General features: G+C 39.5%; 3 long non-coding RNA genes across 12 annotated transcripts in view; 2 read left to right on the top strand and 1 right to left on the bottom strand.

Moving 5' to 3' along the window:
* Positions 1-23,601, top strand: part of LOC135747198 (uncharacterized) — a 257,355-nt gene extending 233,754 nt beyond the window's left edge. Inside the window, exons 1-9 of one of the 7 annotated variants that reach the window (XR_010531769.2) lie at positions 19,508-19,614; positions 19,877-19,901; positions 19,987-20,107; positions 20,191-20,273; positions 20,373-20,447; positions 22,385-22,458; positions 22,662-22,761; positions 23,322-23,384; positions 23,505-23,600. This is a non-coding gene — a long non-coding RNA (uncharacterized lncRNA). Of the gene's footprint in view, positions 1-19,507; positions 19,618-19,876; positions 19,902-19,986; positions 20,108-20,190; positions 20,448-22,384; positions 22,459-22,661; positions 22,762-23,321; positions 23,385-23,472 lie in introns of those variants that run through there. The other 6 variants (XR_010531771.2, XR_010531765.2, XR_010531767.1 and 3 more) reach the window with 6 other exon arrangements.
* On the bottom strand, positions 22,379-25,409 carry LOC135748477 (uncharacterized). Its single transcript, XR_012335190.1, has 5 exons — positions 24,978-25,409; positions 23,790-23,888; positions 23,492-23,617; positions 22,671-22,725; positions 22,379-22,441 (listed from the first exon to the last, which is right to left on the bottom strand). It is a non-coding gene; the product is annotated as an uncharacterized lncRNA (long non-coding RNA).
* LOC135747196 (uncharacterized) overlaps positions 24,076-26,603 on the top strand; it is a 6,430-nt gene continuing 3,902 nt past the window's right edge. The window contains exons 1-3 of one of the 4 annotated variants that reach the window (XR_010531762.2): positions 24,083-24,520; positions 25,576-25,879; positions 26,060-26,198. This is a non-coding gene — a long non-coding RNA (uncharacterized lncRNA). Of the gene's footprint in view, positions 24,521-25,575; positions 26,199-26,603 lie in introns of all 4 variants that reach the window. The other 3 variants (XR_010531761.2, XR_010531760.2, XR_010531759.2) reach the window with 3 other exon arrangements.

The following is a 26,603-nucleotide window of genomic DNA, read 5'->3' as shown; positions in this document are numbered from 1 at the left end:
GTCGGGAAACTTTGGTTCCGCCCGGATGTTTCCGTCCAGACCGAAGAACGGAAACACCGGACATCCGGCAGATTTGCGGAGGCTGTAATCAGCCGATTGGGCACAGCTGTGCCTAGTTAAAAGAGATCGCCAGGCAATTGGATAACTGAAGCACAGAAAGGAGTATTTAAAGCACAGTTAAATGACAGTTCAGCAGTTCGGGCACGAGAGGGGGATTGACACGGGGAGAGCTCCTCTGCTTAGGGCAGGAGAGGTAAATACGTACCTTTTGAAGAGCCCGCAGGCTCTGTTGATCCGGGCTGCGCTTGAAGCGCGCGGAAAGAAGACAGGAGCTGCCTGGGGTGAAAGAAAGGCGATACGTGAGTGGAGAAAAGGAGCACCCCGGAGAGAGCATTGTGCTGTCAAGCCTGTGCTTAGTGTGTGCTGGGAAACGGAGCTGTGCTCATTTTTGGACGTAGTGGCTGTCTGTGTTTTTCTCTCTCTCTCGTTTCAGTCTGTATTGTGGACCTGCTGGAGTCAATAGAAAAGCCCTATGGGTAAGAAGGAACTTTGTTCTAACCAACACTGAAGGAGTAAAGCAGGAAGAGATATTGACCGTTTGGTACAACGTAAATAAAGGCTATCCGCCGTGAGTATACCCTTTCTGTGTGGAATAACTGGCAAAAATTAACTTGTGTAGCCATTGGAAACCTCCAGGAAAAAGGAGGGCGGCCCTACCCCTACAAGAGTGTGGTGGGCGAGCCGTTAGAAGTACACATTCAAACAGCCGCCGCAACGAGACTTATTGTGGTCGTATTGCACATCGCCTTATCGTAGCCCAAGCGCAGTGGAGGACACCGGGCGCTTCCCTTGTTGTGGTGCACTTATAGTGTGGTGAGTGAGACTGTGTAATAAATCTTTTTCACGTTTGGAGTGGTGCTGTGTATTGCTGTGGGTTGCTGTGTGTCTTGTAGACGAAGCCCCGCATCATCCATTTTCTTCCACTGGGCAGAGGACGGAGAGGCCAACGACTACAGAAATCACTGTTATTATACGTAGTGTGCTGTTTGGAGTACGAAGGGACACAGACTGAGAGCTGTCCGTGACCGTGAGTAAACCATTGGAAACTTTCGTGGTGTATACTTACCTGTGTCTGTTTTGTCGCAGAGTCAGAGGCGAAAGGGTCCGCCGCCCCGTGGTCTCTACGAAAAGGGCGCCCCCGTCTAGGAATCGATCGGCCTATGGGCATTGGAGATAGGGCAGCGCTTGACCCGGTGAAGTGGTGTGGGACCTTTTCGCCCCTCTGCTGACCTACGGAGGAGAACCATAACTACCCAGAAAGCTGTAAACAGCAGAGCCGCGGCCACCTGTGGAGAGAGAGAGAACGAGAGTGAATCATTGAAGAGCAAACTGTGAACGTGATACCTACCCAGAAAGCTGTAAACAGCAGAGCCGGTGAGAAATACTCGAAGTCTCAGTAACAGTGTCTTTGTGTCCTAGCGGCCACCTGTGGTGGGAGAGCAGAACGAAAGTGAATCATTGAGGAGCAGACTGTGAACGTGATACCTACCCAGAAAGCTGTAAACAGCAGAGCCGGTGAGAAATACTCGAAGTCTCAGTAACAGTGTCTTTGTGTCCTAGTGGCCACCTGTGGAGAGAGAGCAGAACGAAAGCGAATCATTGAAGAGCAGACTGTGAACGTGATACCTACCCAGAAAGCTGTAAACAGCAGAGCCGTGGCCTCCTGTGGAGAGAACGGAAAACGAGAAGGAATATGAGGAAAATGGACTGTGTGAAGATACAGTGGTGATGGAGGAGAGCCTAGAGTGGCCATTGTTTTAAGCCCCCCGTTTTCCCTTCCCTATTTAATAATTTTAACTAATTTAATAAAGGATATTTTAATTTTATGCTTACCTTGTGTGTCTGGTCATTGGGGTGGCTTTGGGAATCTCCTCGAGGTGGAGAAAGGGGCGTGACCTTATTTACATCTGGGTCCACCCCTACCTGTGACATAGATTGTCAGCTATAGAACAACATATTAACATACAATAACTTTTTAAAACAAAACATTAAGTGGGGCACCAATTATGATCATCAATGAATCACAAAAGCTAACTATGTGACTAAGAAACACTCTTTCATTCCCTCTCAAATTCCAGTTTTTGCACAGCTAACTGCTGTTCTCTTTCTAAAACTCTTCCGCAGCTACCACTGTGTCCTTATGCTCAGTACTGCATTTCACTGCCTCTAAATACAACTCAGCAGGGGTGTACAATCAACCACACCCTCCCAGGTCATCCCACCTTCAGAAGGCAAGAAGAGAAAGCGTAGGGTTGTAAGACTCATACCTGCAAACTCACAAGAAGTGAAAAAGGTGGCAAGGTTCTAAATAAAATCCTTTTAAGGGGGTCTGCGGGCCTCTCGCCAAGAGAAAAATTGAGAATTTAACATGCAAATGAAGCACTCTGGCACACTCAAATGAAAAAATAAAAAAAGTCTCAAGTCATAATTTAGCAAATGTAAAATTGAAAAAAAAAGAGGAAAAACAGAATTGTGAAGTGTTACATGAACCTACATTGATTATACTGTGTGTGATTTCATTTAACTCACTGAGCACGACAACGCTGTAATATGGGAAACGGCTGGGAACTACAGCTGCCTCGTCGTTTGTATAGGTCATCATCAAGCGGTCTCATTTGAGAAAAATAACTGATAAATTGTAAAGAAAGCAAGAAATTACAGTATTCAGGGCTGCTGCTGGCCATGTGTGCCCCAAGTGGACTTTAACTGTGGTGCCCCTTTAGTTAAAAAATAACAACAAAATCACACACAACTATAATATGTGTGAGAATACAACTTTATTAAAATGCTATTGTTAGCATTTTTAATTGTATTTTGAGAGCAACACAAACTACAATTATACAAATATGAAATAATATATTATAGCCTATATTTCTGCATTTGTACCTGTGTAGCTGATGGACTTTCACTTAATCTAATGTGACAAAATGCTGTATATAACTTCATATATTTTGTATGCATGTTGTTGTGATTCATATTTATACAGAATGAAATGTTTTAAAGGGATAGTTCACCTTAAAATGAAAATTCTGTCATCATTTACTCATCCTCATGTTGTTCTAAACCTGTATGAATTTTTTTTTCTGATGAACACAAAAGATATTTTGAGAAATGATGGTAAACACACAAAAGTGACCATTGACCTCCATAGTAGGAACAAAAAAATATAAATGGAAATTAATGGGTAACGTCAACTGTGTGTTTACCATCATTTATCAAAAGATTTCCAAAAACATTTTTCGAAATATGGAAGTCAATGGTCACTATCTGTTGTGTGTTTACCATCATTTCTCAAAATATCTTCTTTTGTGTTCATCAGAAAAAAAATATTCATACAGGTTTAGAACAACATGAAGAGGAGTAAATTATGACAGAACTATCCCTTTAAAACATCCTTTATGGCTTCCGGTCTGAGCGGCGCCATGTGAGGACGTGTTTTATGGAGCTCGTCGCCAACACTAGTAATAAATATAGATGCAGCAATTTAATGTAAATACCTTGAGTCACGCTCATTATGGTAGACAAAACGTCACAACATGTTTGATTTTTTGATCTAACGCTCGTCGAAAATGTCTAAAAACCCCCGGAAAGCGCCCGATACAAGGGTTAGCTCCAAGGCTAGCCCAGAGGCTAACGCTGTACCCGACGCCGTACCTGATCATGGACCCGGACATGAGGCCATCCTTCTAGCAATCGCCGAGCTGAGGACTGAATTGCTCACCAAAGCAGAGGCACAATCCGCTGAAATTCGGAACCAGGTTGACCAGCTAAGAGCAGAGATTAAACTAGCCAACGATAATGCTAACGCCAAAAGTGAAGCACTAAATAAACGGGTGATCGCTCTCGAGTCTGCAGCCGACAGTCACTCAGATCTGATTGCTGCTCTGGAACGGGACATGGCTAACGTGCGGAGGGAACTCGCTACCTAGAAAGCACGAAACGAGGACTTGGAGGCACGATCGCGTCGCAATAACCTGCGCATTACCGGGATAAAAGAAAGACGGGAAGACGGAAAGCATGTAACGGATTTCATATCTCAGTGCCTGAAGGAGACGCTTGGTCTCGATAAGCCCCCATTACTGGATCGGGCACACCGGATAATAATGATCCGCCGAGAGGCTTCGTCATCAGATGCCATTATTACCAGGAGAAGGAGGAAATACTAAGGAAGGCTGGGCAGATGAAACAATTGATTACGGGGGATGGTGATAAAATCCGCATCCAACCAGACTACACACAGGCAGTGTCCAAACAACGAGCAGAGTTCAATGAAGTACGAGGCCTGTTAAGGAGCTGTGATGGAATCCGCTATGGCCTATGGTACCCAGCGGAGCTGAGGATAACGACATCAGATGGCGTGCGTACAAGCTTTAAAGATGCAAAACAGGCCAAGGATTTCATAATGAAAAACCTGAAGCGCGCAACCTAAAGATGCGACCGTGCAGAGTGACGTACTTTGCATGTTGTTGTTGTCTTTTTTCTTTTTTTCTTTTACAACGTGTATACAGAGGTATGTTTGATTAACATTATTCGTACTACCATCCTGATAAAGACTTTTGTTTAATAAAGGGGATCTAAGTATCTCCAGTCACCAGCCAAAGACTGTCAGCAAGGTCGCTAATTTACGACAATCTCTCTGTATTGGGCTAATTTAGCCCTGATAACACATAACAGGTGGATTTAAAATGTAAAAAAAACAAAAAAGATTTTAAATTTCCTTAAGCCTAAAGCTCCACCGTGGCCTACTTGTTTATTTATTATTTTTTGTTATTTTTTTTTTTTGACATAACTAAAGAAGTTGGAAATGGTTAATGTTATTTAAATATAACGTGTGACAGGACGGCCTTGAAATTTCCTTTATGTTGGTTAAGGTTACTGATAAAGTGAAATATAAATAAGGTGCCAGAGCGGACATTTACTGAGTGTGTTCTATATTTTATTACAGTTAAGATTAGCTGCAATATGTTATTCTGTTATAAATATAGTGTTGGTGACACTCTGTCTCACGAGGTAAGCTTTGTTATGTTGTGTGATAATGCACGACTGGGGGAGTATGCAGCCTTTTGTTTGGGGAAAGGCCAGCAATGGGTTTTTGTGACTGATGTGTTTGATTTTGTGGTTTTATATTTTTTGTTGTTTCCATGTTTTTCTTTATTGGTTTTCATTACACAGTGTCTAAACAGAGATTTGTCACTTGTGGAAAGGTATTATGATCAGGTTGTTTCTAAGCAGGCTGCCGTCAGGCCAGTTCAGATACTAGAATATGGCAATCCCTAATCTTAGTGGTTTGGGGCGGGCAAACACAAAATTTATAAACTGGAATATCAAAGGGCTTAACCACCCAGTTAAGCGTAGTAAGGTGTTTTCCCATCTATCAAAGCTGCAAACAGATATAGCTTTCTTAACTGAGACACACTTGCTGGATAAGGATCACCTCAGGCTTAAAAGAGGGGGCTTTTCCCAGATTTTTCATTCCAAATTAAACGCAAAATGTCGTGGTGCGGCCATTCTTATACATAGGGAAGTGCAATTTATACAGACAAATACAATTCAAGACAGAGACGGTCGGTTTATTATTGTTCAAGGGCATCTGTTTAACTTACCAGTAGTACTGGCCTGCGTTTATGCTCCAAACTGGGATAATGCTAAATTTTTCACTGACTTTTTCTCACTTCTTCCAGAATTAAACAGTCACCAATTGGTTCTCGGGGGAGATTAAAACTGTGTTTTGGATCCTATTATGGATCGTTCCAGTGCTGTACCGAGAACACTTAGTAAGTCAGCAGAGGTCATTAACGCTTTTCTTCGAGCGTATGGGGTGATTGATGCATGGAGATATAAAAACCCGGTGTCTAGACAGTATTCTTTTTTTTCTCCAGCACATAACTCATATTCCAGAATAGATTATTTTCTTCTAGATAATAAACTCCTCCCTTTGCTTAGGTCTAGTGAATATGAGAGTATCGTTATTTCTGACCATAGTCCGGTAACAATGGTACTTTGTTTCCCAGATAACGAGCCTCCACAACGTAACTGGAAACTTAACCCACGTCTTTTGTCAGATGAAGATTTTGTCAACTTCCTATCCGCCCAAATTGACTTCTTTTTAGAAACAAATCAATCACCAGATACGAGCCATTCTAACTTGTGGGAAGCAATGAAAGCGTATTTACGTGGTCAGATAATATCATATAATGTAAGCATGAACAGAAGACGGTCAACACGCCTTAATGAGTTGATCTCTTTGATAAAAGACATTGATCAAAAAAATTCTGAGGCTCCATCTGCAGCCCTTTGTAAAGAAAGAATAGGCTTGCTAACAGAATTCAATACCCTCTCATCTGGGGTAGCTGAGGAGCTTTATCTCAGATCTCGTCAGGAATTTTATGAATACGGGGAACGAGCCAGCAAACTACTAAGTCATCAGCTAAGACAATCCGCAGAGGCTGGATTTATAGCAGAGATTAGCACTCCAGAAGGGATAACTACGGATCAAAAAAGCATAAATAAACAATTTAGAAAATTTTACGAAGACCTCTATACCACTGAACATTGTGATAGTACTGGGTCAGCTCAGTTTTTAGTTGGTCTCGAAATTCCAACGGTAGGCCAACAAGACAGGGTAGATCTACATAGTAATATTTCGGCAGATGAAATTGACCGGGCAATTAAAAAGATGAAGCGCGGTAAAGCTCCGGGGCCAGATGGCTTCCCCATTGAATTTTATTTAAAATTTTCATCTAAACTAAGCCCTCTTTTAGAAAACGTATTTACCGAGGCATTGGAACGGAAGTCTCTACCGCCTACAATGACCCAGGCCACTATTTCAGTCCTTCTTAAGAAAGGGAAGGACCCTCTGAAGTGTGAGTCATTTAGGCCTGTGAGTCTCCTCTGCTGCGATTATAAAATCTTGACCAAGGTTCTGGCTAGTAGATTGGAGCCTGTTATGCATACAGTGATACATCCAGATCAGACTGGCTTTATTACTGGACGGCAGCTCTTTAGTAATATACGAAGGCTTTTTTAATATTCTTTACTCCCCGGAAACTCCATCTACAGCAGAGGTTTTGCTCTCTCTCGATGCCCAAAAGGCATTTGACCGGATTGAATATGAGTATCTTTTTGCAACTTTGGAGAGGTTTGGTTTTGGACCCGCTTTTTGTTCATGGATAAGGATCCTGTATGCTACTCCGCAGGCCTCCGTCCGTACTAATAAAATAATCTCTAGCTATTTTCCTATAGGTAGGGGGACAAGACAGGGTTGTCCATTGAGCCCTCTTCTGTTTGATCTCGCTATTGAACCTCTAGCGGTTGCGCTTAGGAATGCTGAGGAGCTCACAGGGGTGGTCAGGGGGGGGCAAAACCACAAACTGTCTTTATATGCGGACGACCTGTTACTGTATCTGTCTGACCCTTGCACCTCCATTCCTAAGGCATTAGAAATTATATCTAGGTTTGGAGAGATCTCAGGCTACAAAATTAACCTTACTAAGAGTTTGCTCTTCCCCATTAACGATCAGGCTCGACAGATGTCTTTTGAGGCATACCAACTAAAAGAAGCTCGCGACACTTTTACTTATCTTGGCGTTTCAGTAACCAGCAAATACAGGGATCTATTCAAATATAACTTTAAACCAGCCCTGGAAAGGGCCAAACAAGACCTTACCCGTTGGTCAGCATTACCCATATCGGTTGCTGGCAGGGTTAACTCTGTCAAGATGATAATTATGCCCAGACTCTTATTCCTGTTTCATACAATACCCGTTTTTATCCCAAAGTCTTTTTTCAAAGAATTAGATAAATCTATATCTACTTTTATCTGGAACAAAACCATCCCACGAATAAGGAGGTCACATCTGGAGAAACAGAAAGAGGCGGGAGGCTTAGCACTACCAAATTTTCTACAATATTATTGGGCAGCTAATATCTATAAACTAATATATTGGGTTTCTGCGTTTTACGAGGGGGATGGACCTGCATGGGTTGAAATGGAACAACATTCTGCTCATCCGGTGTCCCTACCTTCTTTAGTATGTGCGCCATTGCCACTCAGTAAACAGCGCCGTACAAATAATCCTATTGTAAGTGGCTCACTTCGAATATGTGACCCGTCACGGAAACCAGGGACTCAAGTCGGCAGCACAAGTTTCGAGAAAATGAGAAACAAAGTTTTTTTTTCGAAATTTGTGATTTTCGTTTTATTGCAGAATCTGTTAGTTAAGATCACGAAGAAGCCTCTCCATGTTTGAGATAGCAGTTTTTGTATATTTAAAAGCGTACATTTTGCGGTTAAAATAGGCTTGTTTTTCCGGAGATTCTAGCGTGCAGCGGGGGGCGTCATTGTCTGTGTGTATATTTACATACTGTATAAGCTTGTGTTTTCGCCTCCGCCCCCAAAGGGAACAGCGTGACTACTAAATAAGGATAGTTCGCCCAAAAATGAAAATAATGTAATTAATGACTCACCCTTATGTCGTTCTAAACTCGGAACACAGTTTAAGATGTTTTATCGTTAGATTTAGTCCGAGAGCTTTCCCCTTCATTGAAAATCTATGTATGGTTTCCATGTCCAGAAAAAACATCATCAAAGTAGTCCATGTGACAACAGTGGGTCAGTAAGATTGTGTTGATGCATCGAAAATACAGTTTGGTCCAAAAATAGCAGAATTACGACTTTATTCAGCATTGTCTTCTCTTCCGGCTCGAGCGTGAAGTCACGTGACTGTAGTGACGCGCTGCCCTGTTCCTCAGACATGTTTGCTAAGTTTTTTTTTTTTTTTTCAAACTTATAGCCTGCGTCTCCCCAGACTGTAAAGCTCGGGCGCACAAAACAAAAGAAAAATAAAAGAAGCTGGGGCGGAACAAATAACAGTCAGCCGCATCGTACGTCAGCCGCGTCACTGACTTTATGCGGCGCCGCAGTCGGATGACGTCAAAGTACCGCGAGAGCATTTCAAGAAATCTTACGGAGTAGTTTAATTTCGACTCGCTCTCGCGGTACTTTGACGTCATCTGTATATCAGTTCTTGCAGCGCAGCATGAGTCCAAACACACAGAAGTTACACAGATATAGTTGTATTCTTCATATAATTGGCTACATGTTTTGTCTATCAATATTTTCCATGAAGTCATTGGCTGATGGAGGAAACCTCTCTACCCATTGGTAACCTCTCTAAAGGATGTCACGTTTTCGACGGCGCTGTTTGGATGATCTATTATACTACTTCCCTATTTTAAATACAAACTTTGAAGGCGGGTTCATGTGTTTAACGGGGTGTAAGCTCATATACCCTTACATGTTACGATTTAAATAGTCTTCAGATTATATATTATATTGTATTACCAGACATTCATGCGAAATCTGATGTAAACAATCTATATTTCACGGATTATACGCATTTGTGGACAAATATGGACATTGGATAATCTGAAACAGACTGGATTCGACTTGTGATCCCCACAAAGGTAAAATAGTCATGTTTATTTTTGCGGGTTGTCATTTGGTCATAAAATACTACATATGATGCTAGAACATCTCAAAAAGGGTTTTACAGGGGGCATGGCTTAGCTAAATGAGATGTAAATGAGCCCTATTGTCTCCCCCAGCTGAAAAGAAGAGTCCCTTTCGTCTCGATTTTCTCGGTTTGAGTATTTCTGAGTTCCTAGATTCAAATGGCCACAACTTCTCCAAATCTTATCAGATTTCCATGTGTTACACATCGTTGGAAAGCTTAGAAACTGCACTTTCAGAATCTGTGAATAACTCAAAATGCCCAGATCCGACTTGTGTCCCTACTTTCCGTGACTGGTCACATATGGTCCCAATTCAGGACCCACTTCCAACATAGACAGGCTATGCCCTCTCTCTCAATCTCGGCCAATGCACTCTTTCCACCCTCACTCATGGATACAGCATTTAAGTTATGGTTCAGGAATGGTCTGAAGCGGGTGAAGGATCTTTTTAAAAACGGTGTGTTTGTGTCATTTGAGCAGTTGGTAAATGAGTATAACATTCCCAGTACACATTATTTCAGGTATCAGCAGGTGCGTGTCTTTGTTCGGAAACACTTCCCTTCCTTTCCATTGCTCTCGCCAAATAACTGGATAGAGGAATGGTTGGAGGGGGATCTAAATCTAAAAGGAGGAGTGAGCAGACTATATGAGGATATTCAGAGGATCGCCTCGCCATCACTTAATCATATTAGGGCAGAATGGGAGGGGGAACTAGGATTTGAATTGTCTGACATCTCCTGGCAAAGTGCAATTAAGAGAATACATTCAACTTCGATTTGCATCAGACATGGTTTGCCTCAGTTTAAGGTGCTCCACAGGCTTCATCTCTCTAAGAGCAAGTTGGCCAGGATATATCCGGATGTTGACCCGACTTGCTCCCGATGCCGTCAGGCCCCAGCTAACCTCTATCATATGTTCTGGGCTTGCCCAAAGTTGATACAGTTTTGGTCTTTAACTTTTGATACTTTTTCTTACATCTGCGATAAAGAGATAACCCCTGCCCCTGAAATTGCAATATTTGGTATAACCCCGGCTGGGATGGCAATCTCTGGTGCACAATCAGACGCCATTGCGTTTTCATCTCTATTGGCCAGACGTATTTTGCTCAAGTGGAAGTCAGATGTGCCTCCCACACACAGACGTTGGGTGGAGGATGTAATGGCACATTTGAAACATGAGAAGCTGAAACACACAACCAGGGGTTCAACTCAGAGATTTAATACGGTCTGGCAGCCATTTTTTGATTATTTTAATTTACAATTTTCTGCTGGAAGCACTGGGTCATAATTGATTCACGAGCTCTGTAACTCTGTAATATGCAAGTTTTTTTTTTTTTTTTTCTTTGTGTGTTTTTCTTTTGTTATTTATTACTGTGTTTATTGGGGTTGTTGTATGGGGACCTGTTAAGTGTTTTGTAATGTTTACTATGCAAAACTCAATAAAAATATTTGAATAATTAAAACATCCTTTATGGCGTGTGCAGCAATAAATTGAGTCCTCCGAAAAAAGCAGCCTTTGAAATGAGTGATCTCTCCTGGTTGGAGTTAGCATGATTAGAACGCCATTTCATGACTGACTTTTCAAATGTTTTAAAATTAATACTCCTAGTTTAATATGTTCCTGCGGGCCTTATTTATAAACACTTGCCTGCCAGTTGCTGTTGCCCATCCCTTTCGTGCTAACAAGCTTAATAACACGTTGGTAAAAGTTTGATGCGGTACCGTTAGAAAAAAAAATTATCACGACAAACTTGACTTACTAACAGACTACACTTGATTTGAAAAACCTTAGCAAGTACCAAAGTTAGAAGTCAATTTAAAAGCATAACATCATTAGAAACAAACTTACCTCAAAATGTACTGATTGAGACGCGGGGCGTCAGCTTGAAAGATGGTCTCAGTTTAGTTTATGATTTTACAATTTCTGACTGACTGACCGACCCCCCACACAATGAAAAAAAAAAACTTCGGATCTACACGATTCACAATGACATTTTTATTAAAAAAAAGGCGAATTTCGTCAATAGGCGACTAGTTTGCAGGTATGAACACTAATACAAAATGCAAAGTCACAAATCAGGTGAAAAACATTCCTAACTAAGTGCTAATCAGTGGCATAAGTAACGAGCCAGAACAACATCTCTGAAAATTACACTTACTCTCAACACAACAATTAAGCCTAATGTAAATGCAACAAAGGCATTCCCACATGTTTGTCTTTGAAGGGGAGGAGGACATATTTACAAAGGCCATCATCAACTTTAACGCACTTCAAACTCTCTGACAACTGTGAGAGAAGAAACACACCCAGGCTAGATGAACTGAGGGGATATGTGTAGAATGGCTCAACAGCATGAAACTGATAGTACACCAAGTGCATATTACCTTCAAGCAAGATGATATTTTGAAGCAAGCCAATGTCATTACCTATTTTAATACAGTTATCCCCCTCTGTAATTTTAACACAAAACTGATCTGTGTGCAACTCTTTAAACTCCTGTATTCCTCCTGTAACACCCTGTGGTAAGGGGCCACCAACATGCTCTTTCCTTAATACAGTTCCAGCTTTCACCTTTTCCACCCTTTTGTTATTGGTACGCTCAGACAAGCGACGGACAATCTGGGCAACTGGGAAGTTTGGCCCCCTCACCATGCGCTTTACCTCACCAAGAAAATTCTCAAAAGGGAACCCAGATATCCCATCAATACAGCCATGTCTCTTAACATCATCGCTCAAATGAACAAGGCCATGCAAATTGTACACCAGAAAGCCCTCACCCTAAAGTCTGCCAAAATGTTCAACAAATGACACAAGTAGTGTCTTTGCACAGTCACATATCTCTACATCTACCTTAGGATTAGCCAGCATAAAAATAGCAACCGACAGCAGCATAAAGTTGTGGTAGACTGGAGCAGCCAGAACATCTACGAGAACGACAGGGCCTGTATACAACAAGAACTGCCGTAGCTCCGTAGCCTTCCATCTCCCTCTTTCCTCAAAAGCTCTAGGCTTTCTAGCAAACTCGCATGGAATGTTATTTTTCAGTTGCTGTAGGTTCTGAGATAGTGCTTTAACCAGCTGACCAGACAAGCGAGTTGGCAAAGGCCCACTACACCACAGGTCAAACAACCGACGTACAACCCCCAGACACACCAAATGCATGTAATCGTGAGGAAAATCAAGTACCATGTCGAAACCAAGTCCAGTCAGAGGAGACAGTGCTACATGATGATCTTCATCCAACATTTGCCTGAAACTAGCATCCATTCTTAAGGCGGAATCAGTCTGTGGAAAGTCATGCGATTTCCTATATAGACACCTGTCTGTACACATTTATCACAAGCTGAATAGCCTGAATGACTCTTTATGCCTTTAACAAAAGCCCGGGCTGGAGCGTCACACACAACAGAACAGACTCGCATAAAAAACAGCTTTCCTTTGAACCAAAACCCAGACTGAAGACTACTCAACTCACTCACCAGGTCCTTTAAGTACTCATTGAGTGATTTGGGTTTGCAATCCCCTCCAAAAATACCAATCATGAAGGGACATTTACCCGCTTCCTTCAATAAACCTAGAATGGGCCACAGCTGCTGGTTATTACTCTTAAACAATGGGAGCCCGTCAAAGTTTAACTGTAACTGCAGGCAATGCTTGCTAGGGAGTTTCATCCACACATTTTCAAGAAGTCCAGTTATAGCATTCAATACACCAAAGTAAAAGAAGGCACCTCCTGCTACAGGTAGGATTTTGTAGTTGGTGACTGTTTTAAGGAAAGTCCTCCCATCTCTTGGCAAATTGGGGTGGTGAAAATGTAGGATAGACAACAAGGCAGAAAGTGCAACCATGGTGATATTAAACTCCAAAGCCCAATTGACTAAATCATCAGCCAGGTCAGGTCTATGCTCAGAAGGACCCTCACTATCATCACGGTCACTGTCCAAGTTCCAGTCTTGCATCAAGTCATCACTATCGTCACAATTTACAACAACGTCTAAGTCATGTACAGTGTGGTCATCAATCAGATCATCGTCAACAAGCTGACTCTCGTTTTCAATACCTTGCAGCAAATTAGACACTGATTTAACTGCCTTGCGTCTCAGATTAGATTTAAAATAATGCATTTGATCAGTCATTCTTACCTAAGAGCAGTGTTTATTTTAAAACGGCAAAAGCAAGATTACCTGAGGAAAAAAGAAAAAAGATAAGCATTGTACAAAACCATACATAATGTCTTATTATACTAAACCATTACAATTTCCCTTTTTTAGTCCAAGCCCAACCCAATAACTATTATGACATTACCCAACTACCAACATAACTGCACAGTGCATAAAGTAGGGTCCATCAAGACATGCTTAAGTTACTTAGATAAAAAAAGCATTTTATCAGTTCACAAGGTTCTGAATTATCTTACACACAAATCTATAATTGTGACATCCCATACACTAGGGTTGCATATTGATTAATTGCGATCAATCTATTGCAAAATAAAGGTTTTTGTTTACATCATATATGTGTGTGTACTGTGTATAATAACTTTGTATAAATAAATACACAAACGTGCATGTGTGCATATTTATATATACATAATTATTATTATTATTATTCACAGTTCACACAAATATACGATGTAAACAAAAACCTTTATTCTGCAATAGATTAATCATGATTAATTGTTATGCAACCCTACTATACACGCCAAGACCAGTGAATGGAAATAATATATATATATATATATATATATATATATATATATATATATATATATATATATATATATATATACACACATATACATACATAAAAAGGAATGTTCATATTGACTGTTTTGTTTAACCGTTAACCGAAGCTAAGAATTTAATTAACTGATATGAACATCCCTTATATATATCATGATTACACAGAGAACGAGGCGCTCCACATAAAAACGTTGTTTTTCATTGCTTTATTCTGCAAATGTATGTTAATGGACTACAGTATGAGACACGTTAGCGTGACTCTCTAAAGTTTACACATCAAGAGTTTTGGGGCCTCATGTATAAAATTGTGCATAGGATCCTTTTCTAAAAGTCTATGTACGCACAAAAGCCAAAAATGGCATACACCAAAAATTATGAAGACTTCTAAAACAAAGCAATGTTCCCTTTATAAATAACAGATCATCTGCAAGTGTACGTACATGAATCATCCTAAATCTAGCCCCATTTTGTGCGTACGCAGGCTTTATACATAAGGCCCCAGATCTTTGAAGGGCATACTGTGATTATCACGTCTGGACCGGACATATTCAACCGCATGTGCCTCTGTGCGTACAAACATGCATACAAGCACGTGCAGGTCGTGGATTCTGTAAGCGTCATCACAACATTTCGGCCGTATTGTTTCGGTGATAAAAGACGTTCGGCCGAAAATGCTCTTTTGGGCCATTTGGGAAATTTTTCGGTGGCCGGTATTCGGTGCATCCCTAATAATGGCATAAGTGCTTATGTGTGTACAGAAAGCTGCTCATTTTAGCGCCTTTTTGAGATTAAATTGTTTAAAAATAACTTGAATGTTAACATTTGCAAGCCTTTGAAACTTTGATTAATTATGAATTTTCTCCATTTAAATTTGCGTATTAATCTGCGAATCACATACAAGCCGAACCATGGGTCGGATCAACTGCTATGTCGTCACATCACTACCAACTAATATTTTGTTCCACTTAATTTTCTTCCACAGAACACTATGCTTGTTAATATTATTAACGTTAATTGCATTCAATAAAAATTGCGTCTAGTCTGGCTAATTGCCAAGCTGCAACAGACAGCCCAGCTAGTCAATGCTAGCTTCGTTCGCGCCATAAAAGTTGGAGCCACTTTCATATTACACAAAATTTGAACTACTTTACTAAGACATGATAAATATTTTTTTTTGTTCTAATTAATAATTCTTAAATTAATTATGAATTCTTTATTTTATTTTTGTTTCATCTGGAAAAATGTACATGAACATGTCAAAGAAACATAAACAAATCAATAATAATCAACATGTAATTAGCAACCGTTAGAAATATGTAGAGTTGATATAGGATGTGACGGGAACTCGATTGAAACTATGCTCAGCATGAATGCTTTTTAAGGAAACTGAACATAAGGAGACTTACCTCAAGTTCAATGTATGGCGTAGGATCGAAAAGGTACGGAGCCCTTCGGGCGTTGAGTTTTATCTCATCCGCTGTGCACACGCCCCTTCAGTGATGAGCTGACCGTGCTGCTGACGCTTTCTGCAGTTACCGTTGAAATCGGCTTCGTACTGGTAAAACGGTCTGAGCCGAGCACCCAGATTAACTCAACGTATGAGATTCATATTAAAATGATTTTTTTATGTTTATCAGCTTACCCCATGGCCATCCAAGATGTATGTGATTTTGTTTCTTCAGTACAACACAAATGTTGATTTTTAACTCCAACCAGTTTCAGTCTGTCAGTTGTATGCATGTGGATGGTAACAAAATCTTAGACAGTAAAAAAAAACATGTACAGACAAATCCAAATTAAACCCTGCCGCTCGTAACGACACATTGATATCATAAGAAACGAAACGATCGGTTTGTGCGAGAAACCGAACAGTATTTTTTTCATTTTTACCTCTAATACAGTACTATGCCCAGTCAAATGAGCCCGTGCATGGCACCTTCTTCTTTTGAGTTTTACTGACGGGTTGCGCAGCAACTTCATAGGTGCATACCGCCACCTACTGTTGGTGGCCCTGTATAGCCCTCAAGCTGTGCACCCGATACAGTAGATGGCAGTATGCAACTATGAAGTTGCTTCGCAACCCGCCATTAAAACTCAAAAGAAGAAGGCGGCGCTGTATTAGAGGTATACATTATATAATACAGTTCGGTTTATCGCACAAACCGATCGTTTCGTGTCTTATGACATCAACGAGCAGCAGGGTTTAATTTGGATTTGTCTGTGCATGTTTTGTTTTTTAATGTCTGAAATTTTGTTACAGACAGACAAAAACGGTTGGAGTTAAAAATCTACATTTGTGTTAAAGAAAGTCACCTACATTGTATGGCCTCCATTAAAACCATCCTTGATTTAACATAAGCCAATCATTTCCAGAAGAGGTCCAGATCATACAGCCAGAAATAGGTTACCAGTTACGGTGAACACGAATCGGCCCAGTGCTTATAGCCATAACAAAAATGCATGTGCCAGAGCGAGCTGCGGGGCACAATCGCCCCGGTTAAGACACGCCGATGCCGAGTCTTAGCCGCAGGTGCCGCAGGGCAGCCGAGCTCGGGCCGATTATACATGCTAGCTGGGACTGTATTAGAAGAGAGAGATGGAAACATGACATCTACTTGTTTACTCGTGACTGTAACTAAAGTTATCTCCAGATGCGAGTGTGACTCGATCGACGTCCAAACGCACAATGCCTCATATTTGAAGCGCTTTGTGGTATCATTATAAAAGATGCGATTGCACACATCACATAACTGTTTACTCGCGCTTAAATCTCCAGACAGACGCGAGTATGTGTGCTTCGTCAGTGTGATGGGATCGATGTCCAAACTCACACACAAACACACGATGCCTCATATTTGACGCGCTTTGTGGTATTCTTATAAAAGATGCAAGTGTGTGTGCTTCGTCTGTGTGACGCGATGTCCAAATGCACACACAAAGACACGATGCCTCATTTGACGCGCTTTTTGGTATTCTTATAAAAGACGATTGCAAACATCACATTTACTTGGTTACTCTCGCCAAGTAAATAAAAGTTATCTCCATGCGCTTATGTTTTCTTTGTGCTTCGGTCAGACGCGATCAACGGCCAAACGCACACACAAACACAAACACACAATGCCTCATATTTGACCCACTTTGTATTAAGACGCATCTAAACACATCTAAAACCCAGTTTATTCACGTATATCTCTGCAAAGTAAGTTTATTTAACGCAGGATCATGCATGTGAAGGCATTTCTTTTGTGTTGCTTTCACAAACAAACACGTAACAATTATGGCGTCTTCACATTCCTGCCTGAAGGCTCATTATACAGCTCATTATGCAATTGTTTTGTTCTTCAGCTGTCACTAGCCTTTCTTGCATATTGCCTTCCTAACCAAAAAGTGACTTTGAAATTGTAAATCAATATATTGTGTTATGTGAAGGAGTAAGCAGAATGATTTTCATATCATTTTGAAGAAAAAACTCTAGACTACTAGATCCTGTTTTGAAAAGTCTTGGGAAAACATGTTTAGAATGAGTTTTGTGGAGTTATATCAGTCACTTAAATTTTTTTCTTTTTCAAAAACCATGCATAAACATTTTTCTCTCAAAAATACAAACATGTACATACATGTTAATCATATAATATACCCAGATAGCACACGTACGTTTCAGATACGTCTTGTAAAGATCTTTACATCTGCTGACGATCGTCTTTGAATAATACCCCAGATAGCACACGTACGTCGCGGAGATGTCTGCGCGATGTCTTCTTTTTCGTCTGGAAGACGTATTATATAGGGCGTTTGCTCATCTGGAAGGCGTCGCCGAGACGTCCGACCCAGCTGTTTGCAAGACACCCAGCAGATCTTTACAAGATGTATGTTATTTAGAACGATGGCGAGCCGCCGTTTCCCAGATCTTTACAAGATGTTAGAACAGCAAGCCGCTCTTTCACAGATCTTTAGAAGAGCTTTAAAAGATGCCGAGCCGCTCTTTTCCAGATGTTTAGAAGAGCTTTAAAAGATGCCGAGCCGCTCTTTTCCAGATCTTTATAAGAGCTTAAAAAGACGGTAAGCCGCTCTTTCCCAGATGTTTGTAAGATTAAAAGATCCCTCATTAACAAATTGAATTGCCCTAAACTACAGCAAATTATTTCTACACACATCTACACATGCATGCTGTGTCGTCGATATTAAGTAATTAAAACACAATTTTCAATTGATCTTAAAACAGGCAGTTGTTGATTTTATAAAACACATTTATTCAAATTAAACAATGAAAACTTTCATTCATTTATCTTTAAAGATGCATTTTACACGACAGTATGCGAAAACAACAACATATAAACATAACATATTTAAAATAATAAAAACCTTTCCGCGTCTGCTTTATTAATCTCCATTCTGAAATAAAACATTACAAAAAATTACCAGGAAATAATCGTGAAAGGCTGTTCTTTCTTCATAGCGTTAATTAGGATCTAGAAGATAAAATTACCCGAAAGTGTTGTCATTGTTAAATAAATTACGAATGTGCGTCTTTGCGTCAAGGTCATGATTCTACATAACAACATCCGCTTGACCTCGCAATGCCAAGAAGAAGAAAGGCGTGGAACATTTGCTTAAGGTATGTAGTAATAATGCATTTAAATAATAAACTGTTTGCTGTCGGATCATTTAAATAATACCTCGAAATTGGGTTGATAACAGTTATTCATGCTTTAATATTGATCTTTCGCCCACCTGTCTGACGTTAATTTATTTTGATCGTTCATGTAACACGAGTACACGAGTTACACGAGTCTTGTGTAAGATTCTAGAAAGATATAGTGGCTTACTTTTTTAAAACGATCAGTATTATGGTTGATATTTGTATTACACTTGTTGATATTTGTTTTTGCCCCCATTTTTCATTTCATTAATATTTTCCATGTCCCCAAAAGGCCTATTTCTCTCAAATGTTATTCACAAATCTGTCTAAATCTGTGTTAGGGTTGCGTTTATAATTGTGGTTAGTGTGTGTGTAAGGCTCTGCCTGTGAAAACACATCTAAAGTCTTTTTTGTGATGTACTGTTTTCTACATAAAATCATCCTAAACAATGAAAAGAACATTTTGTAAAAATATCTTATCTTTAATATTGGCTGAGTAAGATTCTTTGTATAAACCCTCAGTCTGTTAATTTTGTCTCCAGCCTGTCAAGATCTTCAGCAGATGTTTGAGCAAAAGTCATCATCCTCTTCGTCACTCTTCATCCGTATTTGGGGTAACAAGCACCTGCTTCCCACAAGAGACTGGACAGCTGATGTCAGGTGGTTAGTCTTTATTTGCATTCATCCTAGTACCGTCAAGACTGCTATTGCAGCTGCAAAAAGGCAAAGATAAATGAATTAGGAGTGTAGCTTTTAAAATGCTTTTACTATTAAATGCATTATTTTGATTTATTTAAACTTAAGAATCAAATAGGTGTGTAGTTTAGGTAAAATTCTTATAACTGCATTTGTCTGTTTTACAACAGATAAACAGTAACCAAGTATAAATTTACTGTTTTTTTTATGTTGGATGGATCATCAGACCTGCACCTTCCTTGAACATGTTGGTAAGGTAACACTTCATGCAAGTTAATGATGATGCTTTTTTATAAGAACTTTTTATAAATAAATATTATTATTGTTTTTATTTAGGTATCTTACTCTGTATTTGTTCACGGTGGTCACCCCAGGGTCTCAGGACTCAAAACGAGTGCTCTATGGATTGAACATAAAATGTAGTATAAACAAGTGTTATGTTGTCTTCAACATGTTGGTAAGGTAACACTTCATGCGAGTTAATGATGATGCTTTTTCATGAGAACTTTTTATAAATAAATATTTTTATTGTTTTTTTAGGTAACTTACTCTGTATTTGTTCACGGTGGTCACCCCAGGGTCTCAGGACTCAAAACGAGTGCTCTATGGATTGAACATAAAATGTAGTATAAACAAGTGTTATGTTTTTAAATGCCACTAATAATGTGTTTCTGTTTTCTTTCTCATTATGCTAACAAACACTCTTTTACCCCTCATGTTAGGTAGATCAACACTCCAACCATCTGCATTAGGGACTGAATAAAGGATGCCCTCTGTAGCTGGGAATGTTAGATCAGGTAATTTGCATTTGATATATTTTTAAAGACACACACACTAATGCTGCTTTTACACCGCCAGCGACTAGCAACACAATCTCGTTCATTCCAATGAAAGCTTTGCCCCATTAAGCAACATGAGCAACTGTGACCATTGACAATAGGAAGTGAGCATGTCCAGCTATGCCACAACTTTGAGTAAAGTTCAACTTGATGAAGGACTTTTGGGAGCAACTACCAATGAAGCAGTGAAGTTCAGTGAAGCAGTGAAGTTCATGTCATCCGTCTTTTGTCATTTACTGAGAGGATTGTTACTCATTTGTTTATAGTATTTACTAGGACAACCAGAATTGGGAACGCCTTCTAATAAATGCAGCATAAGGCCTTAACTGTCTGTGGCAAATATTTTTAGCACCCAAAATAAATAGGAGTGCTGCTTTTAAAGAAAAACACCACAGTTTTTCAATATTTTACTATGTTCTTACCTCAACTTAGATCAATTAATACATCCTTATCTTTCATCAATGCATGCACTTAATATTTGTACAGCACGTCGTGAATGTGTTAGCATTTAGCCTAGCCCCATTCATTCCTCGGCGCGCAGTAACATCATCACTCCTGACTACTCCCCCCCCTTTTGAGTTTGAGCGAGAGGTGGAGTAATCAGGAGTGATGATGTTACTGCACGCCGAGGTCGAAGTGCTGCAAACTTAGTGCTCTTTTGCCATACAATATAGTTCTCATTTTTATCCGCTTAAAAAAATCGCCACGTTTTATTTTGTGCCACCATACTTACTCGTATAACTACTCATGTAACAGTCTTTAAATAAGGAAAACATGAAAGGGTTGGGTGGCTTCTCAATTCATCCCTGTTTGGATTCTAAGGAATGAATGGGGCTAGGCTAAATGCTAACACATTCAAGAAGCGTTGTACAAAGATTAAGTGCACGTATTGAAAAAAGATAGGGATGTATTAATTCGTCTAAGGTAAAAACATAGTAACATTTTGGAAAGCGGTGGTGTTTTCCATTTAAAGGGATAGTTCACCCAAAAATGAAAATAATGTAATTAATGACACACCCTCATGTTGTTCCAAACTTGTAAGACCTCCATTCATCTTCGGAACACAGTTTAAGATGTTTTAGATTTAGTCCGAGAGCTTTCTGACCCTCCAAAAAATGTATGTGCTGTATACTGTCTCATTTCCAGAAAGTTAATTAAAACATCATCAAAGTAGTCCATGTGACATCAGTGGGTCAGTTAGAATTAGTTGAAGCATCATTAATACATTTTGGTCCAAAAATAACGATTTATTCAGCATTGTCTTCTCTTCCGGGCCTGTTGCGAATGCGCGTGCACAGTGGCGCTGCTGACGTACGACGCTGCTGACGTGTTATCCTTAGACATGTTTGCGAAGATTGTTTTGTTTACAGCGTCTCTCTCAGACTGTAAACGGAAAAAAAAAGCTTGGGTGCACCAGATAACAAGCCAACAGCATCGTACGGAAGCAGTGTCATGCACACGGTTCACAACAGACCCAGAAGAGAAGACAATGCCGAATAAAGTCGTAATTTTTGGACCTAAATGTATTTTTGCCGCTTCAACAAATTCTAACTGACCCACTGATGTCACAAGAACAATTTTGATGATGTTTTTATTACCTTTCTGGACATGAACAGTATACCGTACATACATTTTTAATGGAGGGTCAGCAAGCTCTCGGACTACATCTAAAATATCTAAATGGTTACTAAAATTGAGGTCAGATTTTTGAAAACGTGGTCATCCAAAGTTCTCGGTACAGAAAATCTGTTTTGTATGGATCAGAGTTAGACATGGTCATGTAATATATAACAATGTAATAGCAAGTGTTATGTTGTTTTTGAAAATGCTCTGAAAATGAAAAAAGCTTTGTTTATCCACTATGCTATCAAATGCTCTTTTACCTTGAATGTTAGGCGGATCAACATTCCATCCATCTGCATTAGGATCTACCTTAGAGACACTCACTGGAGCTGTAAATGGGAAGCAGGTAAGTTGCACAACAGGTTTCTTGTAGCATTCTTAGACTAGCAATTTTTATGTGAGAACTTTAACATGATAGAAATTGTTAAACTACAAATATGGTCTATATTGTCTGAGAGAAATTCTTACTCAACAATCTGCATATTGCTGTAGATATGCAGAGTACTTATCTCGAAACAGTCGTAAAAGATTAATGTTTTTGTTTTGTAGGTCACTTACTTTGCATTCGTCCTTGGTGGTCACCCAAGGGTCTCTAGAGTGAAAATTACTCAATCTATGGATTAAACAGAAAATTTAGTTGTATGAAGTGGTATGTTGTCTTTAAATGCCATTAAAAATGTGTTTCTGTTTTCTGTCTCATATTAAGAAATACTCTTTAACCTGCCCACTGGAGCTGGGAATGGTTAGCTGCATTTTTTACATTTACAAATAAACAAACAGAGTTAGATAAGTCCATACATACCATTCTCATCTCCGTGTGTGCTGTAACTCTGTCTGACGCAGCCCCTGCTAGCTAAGCTTAGAACAAAAGACTGGTAGTGAATTTATACAAATCACAACACATAAATTGGAAAATGTCCACGTTACTTTGTCACTTATTGGAAGCAGTATGCTAGCTGGAGCCATTCACTTCCAGTCTTTGTGCTAAGCTAAGCTAGCGGGGGCTGCATCAGACAGAGTTACAGCACGCACAGGGATGAGAAATGTATGTATGGACTTATCTAACTCTGGGGGATACGGTGAATAAGCTAAATTCCCAAAATGTGGGCGTGTTCCTTTAAGGATTTAGGGGTATTTTGAAGTTAAATGAAGCCGTTTTACTTTTTAAACTGTCTCTTTTATAAGGACTTACTGAATTTATTTTTGCAGCAATTTGGGACATTCTTCCAGTTGTCGGCAACTTTGTGAAAAAGGCTGGAAACTTAAATGCAGGTACTGTTTCATTCTTTTTTCTTTTTTTTTTACAGCTATGAAAAATAATGTGTTTTTAATTGTACTGTCTATTAATTCTTTTATACAGTTTAACTGATTCTGCTTACCTGACTCATGCAGAATTCTGGCCTGGTGTTTGGTCTGTGCTGTCTTTGGCTCTTGCATCTCCATCATCCTGACCCTCTTTAGCAGCCTGTCCATGTATTTATTTGGAGGCAACCATGAGCACCCATCTGCATAATATGACTTTGTTACTCAGATGTCCATGCGCTCCTACAAATTCTACATTTTTTGTAAAGCTGCAACAAGTTGAAACCCTATAATTATTAACGTTTGATTTTGAACTATGTAATTCAAATACATGAATAACAAAGTAACAAAAGCAGAAATTTATTAAGATATTACCTTTTTGTTGCTTGTTTACTGATCTATCAATCCTTTTGCATTTTCATAATTGTTCATCATAACTTGGTATACAGTGGATGTGTGGCTGCAGATAACTTTCTGAAGTCAATTTAAAAAGACAAAAGTTAATAAATGCTGAATTGGTCAAATATACATTGTTGTATTTTCACCATTTTGATGTTAAGGCATTTCATAACTTGAGGGTTAATTCACGTATAGTGATGTTTCAAATCAAAGATTAATTTATTAATGACAGCTAATCATTTTATAAAGATTTTTATTACAATATTTATTTAATATCAATTTAATACATTTAATTCGTTACACCTACATTACTGAGCGCAAGGGAGTGCAGCCAACAAATACATTCAGGTGTGTTCGACTTAACACCGAGATGCGCAGACAGCACGTGGTATGACATCAAAGTACCGCGAGAGTTTGGGAAAGCCCCGGAAAAGGTTTGATCTCGCGGTACTTGATGTCACGATCGGTTTGCGTGTAGATCAGCATGAAGTAGAACACATCTGAAAGATGTGTGGGCTGCCTGCACTCAACGTTGCGATAATTCAGTAGAGTGTAACCTCAATCGGTTTTTGCAGCTTCTGGGTGTCGTGTCGAACGATCGCAGAACGATTTTTTGTTCTTTTCCAACTCGATTTTTAACTCCCTAGACTAGTAGGATGTTCCAACGGGTGAAGCAACAGTGCTGACGGCAGAGTTTCAGTGTCAATGTAAGTTAACCATTTTAACAGAATATATGTTGTTATGCAGGCATGTAAGTTAGTCGATCTACAGAATGATCGTCGTATATTAATGTTCTAGACGCGATTAAAAGCTTATTAACATTTATCAATGCACTGCTATTCAGGCCGCTGCAAAGTCCCGAAGCCACGTTGTAACGTTAACTTCACATGTTACGCACTGGTGGGGATAAACCAGCCATTTTAATAGAGTTATTAAATGTCTCAAACCTTTCCCGCCCTTTAACGTTACGTTAAAATGGCCCTTATACGGATAACGTTACTGTCATTCAGACCTTTTCCTAGAAACCACTCAAAACCGTTAACGTTGTTCTATTGGAGTGGTTTGATAATTGTATTTATTAATTGTTTCAGTTATATTAGTTATATCTGTTCTTTAATTCGTATTTCTAACAATTAAAACTCAGGAATGACAAGCTATACTTACCAAGATTTTGACGATCAAACTGACAGGAAAACTAACTTAAAGCCGACTATTAAACCAAAAAACATACTATTACAAAGTGAAGAGGAACGTAATGTGTACAAAATTTATTATTTACAGGTTATTAATAATGTTATTTGCGACAAAAAAGTTGAGGGTACTCGAGCAAATAACGGTCTTCTGGTAAATATTGTGGTCACGTGATGGCCTCGCGACATATAAGTCGTTTCCGGTCGTTTCTCAAACGCACAGCTGCGTCCTTTTAAAATTATTTTTAATATTTTTTTTAAATAATAAGAAATACAAAGGGGGACATTATACATATATAAAATAAAAATAAATAAGGCTCCGTCCTTATTATTATTATTTTTTTTAAATAAGGCTCCGTCCTAGAAGGCTGCATGTCTCGGCTGCCACGTCATCAAGCATCGTCGAAGGACATCTCAATATGCTTGTTTTCTATTTTGTTGTTTTAATTTAATTACAAAATGTTTAACTGTCCATGTTGTAAAGACAGTTGATACATGACTTTTATTCACTGTACTACATTATTGGATTTTTTTGGTGATGCATTGCTAATTTTCAACTTCTCTCTTTAAAGTTTTCATGCCATGCTCACTGGGGCGGAAACCATTATGACGTTGCCTTGGACATCAAACTAAACCATCTCATTCTGGCTTTTTTCTAACATCGAAATCTCAGAAGGCCAGGACTAAGATGGACGCAGCCTCCACATGCAACCTTGCATTTGAGGAACACCCATAGAACGGTCAACTTACCCCATACTCTAACCTGAATGCAGGGATCATAAAACTTTATCTTTTACCTTAATTGTTAGATGGGTGTTGATACCAAACTTTTTTGTCTCGTCTACCCAGGAGAAAGTCATGGGTTCTGCTGCTGAGGTTGTCATAAAGCATGCTTTTTCCATTTGTTGCATTGGGCAATATTATCAAAAGATTCTGAAAGAAATAAGATAATTTTCAAAGCATTAACATGAATATGAAAGCATTAAGTCATTAATGATCATCTTTTATTATTGTTTATTTATAGTGTCTTTTATTCTGCTTACCTGACTCATGCAGAATTCTGGCTTGATGTTTGGTCCACCTGTTAGCTGGCTCTGGTGCTTGGTAGTCTTCTCAAACCTCTGAATCAAGGCCACCATGAGAGGCCTTCTGAAGACCATCATTACGCTTCAGATCCAGTTGTCTTAACTATGAGGTAAATCTTTTTTAACTGCAGCATTGAGCGTTATGTGCGCTGTTTATGCGCACTGAACGCCTTGCATTTTTGCCCTCTACTGCAACATGCATTTTTGAAGGAGCGCTAAGAGCGGAAAAGCACCCAACGTCATTTGTGTCTTTCCATTGTCCAATTGAATATGGGGAGAGGCGGGCCTTCCGTTGTAGGGACCGATGTTTACAGTTATTTGAAACAATCGTACTTCAGTCACTTACTGTCTCCTGTGTGTTTATGCACCTCTCACCTTCGATCAAAGTCAGTGCAAGCGTCCTCTTTTTAAAGTTTCTGCTTATTTGACAGTTAACAGCAAAAGAGCGCTCACGCTTCAATATTTGATTGACAGGACAGCTGCCTCTGTGGTTGCCTAGCAATATAAAAATCTGC

This window comes from Paramisgurnus dabryanus, chromosome 1 (genome assembly GCF_030506205.2).
Source record: "Paramisgurnus dabryanus chromosome 1, PD_genome_1.1, whole genome shotgun sequence".
Lineage (NCBI taxonomy): Eukaryota > Metazoa > Chordata > Actinopteri > Cypriniformes > Cobitidae > Paramisgurnus > Paramisgurnus dabryanus.
Note: the sequence above shows the minus strand (reverse complement) of the source record. Positions and strands in the feature narration are given on the sequence as shown.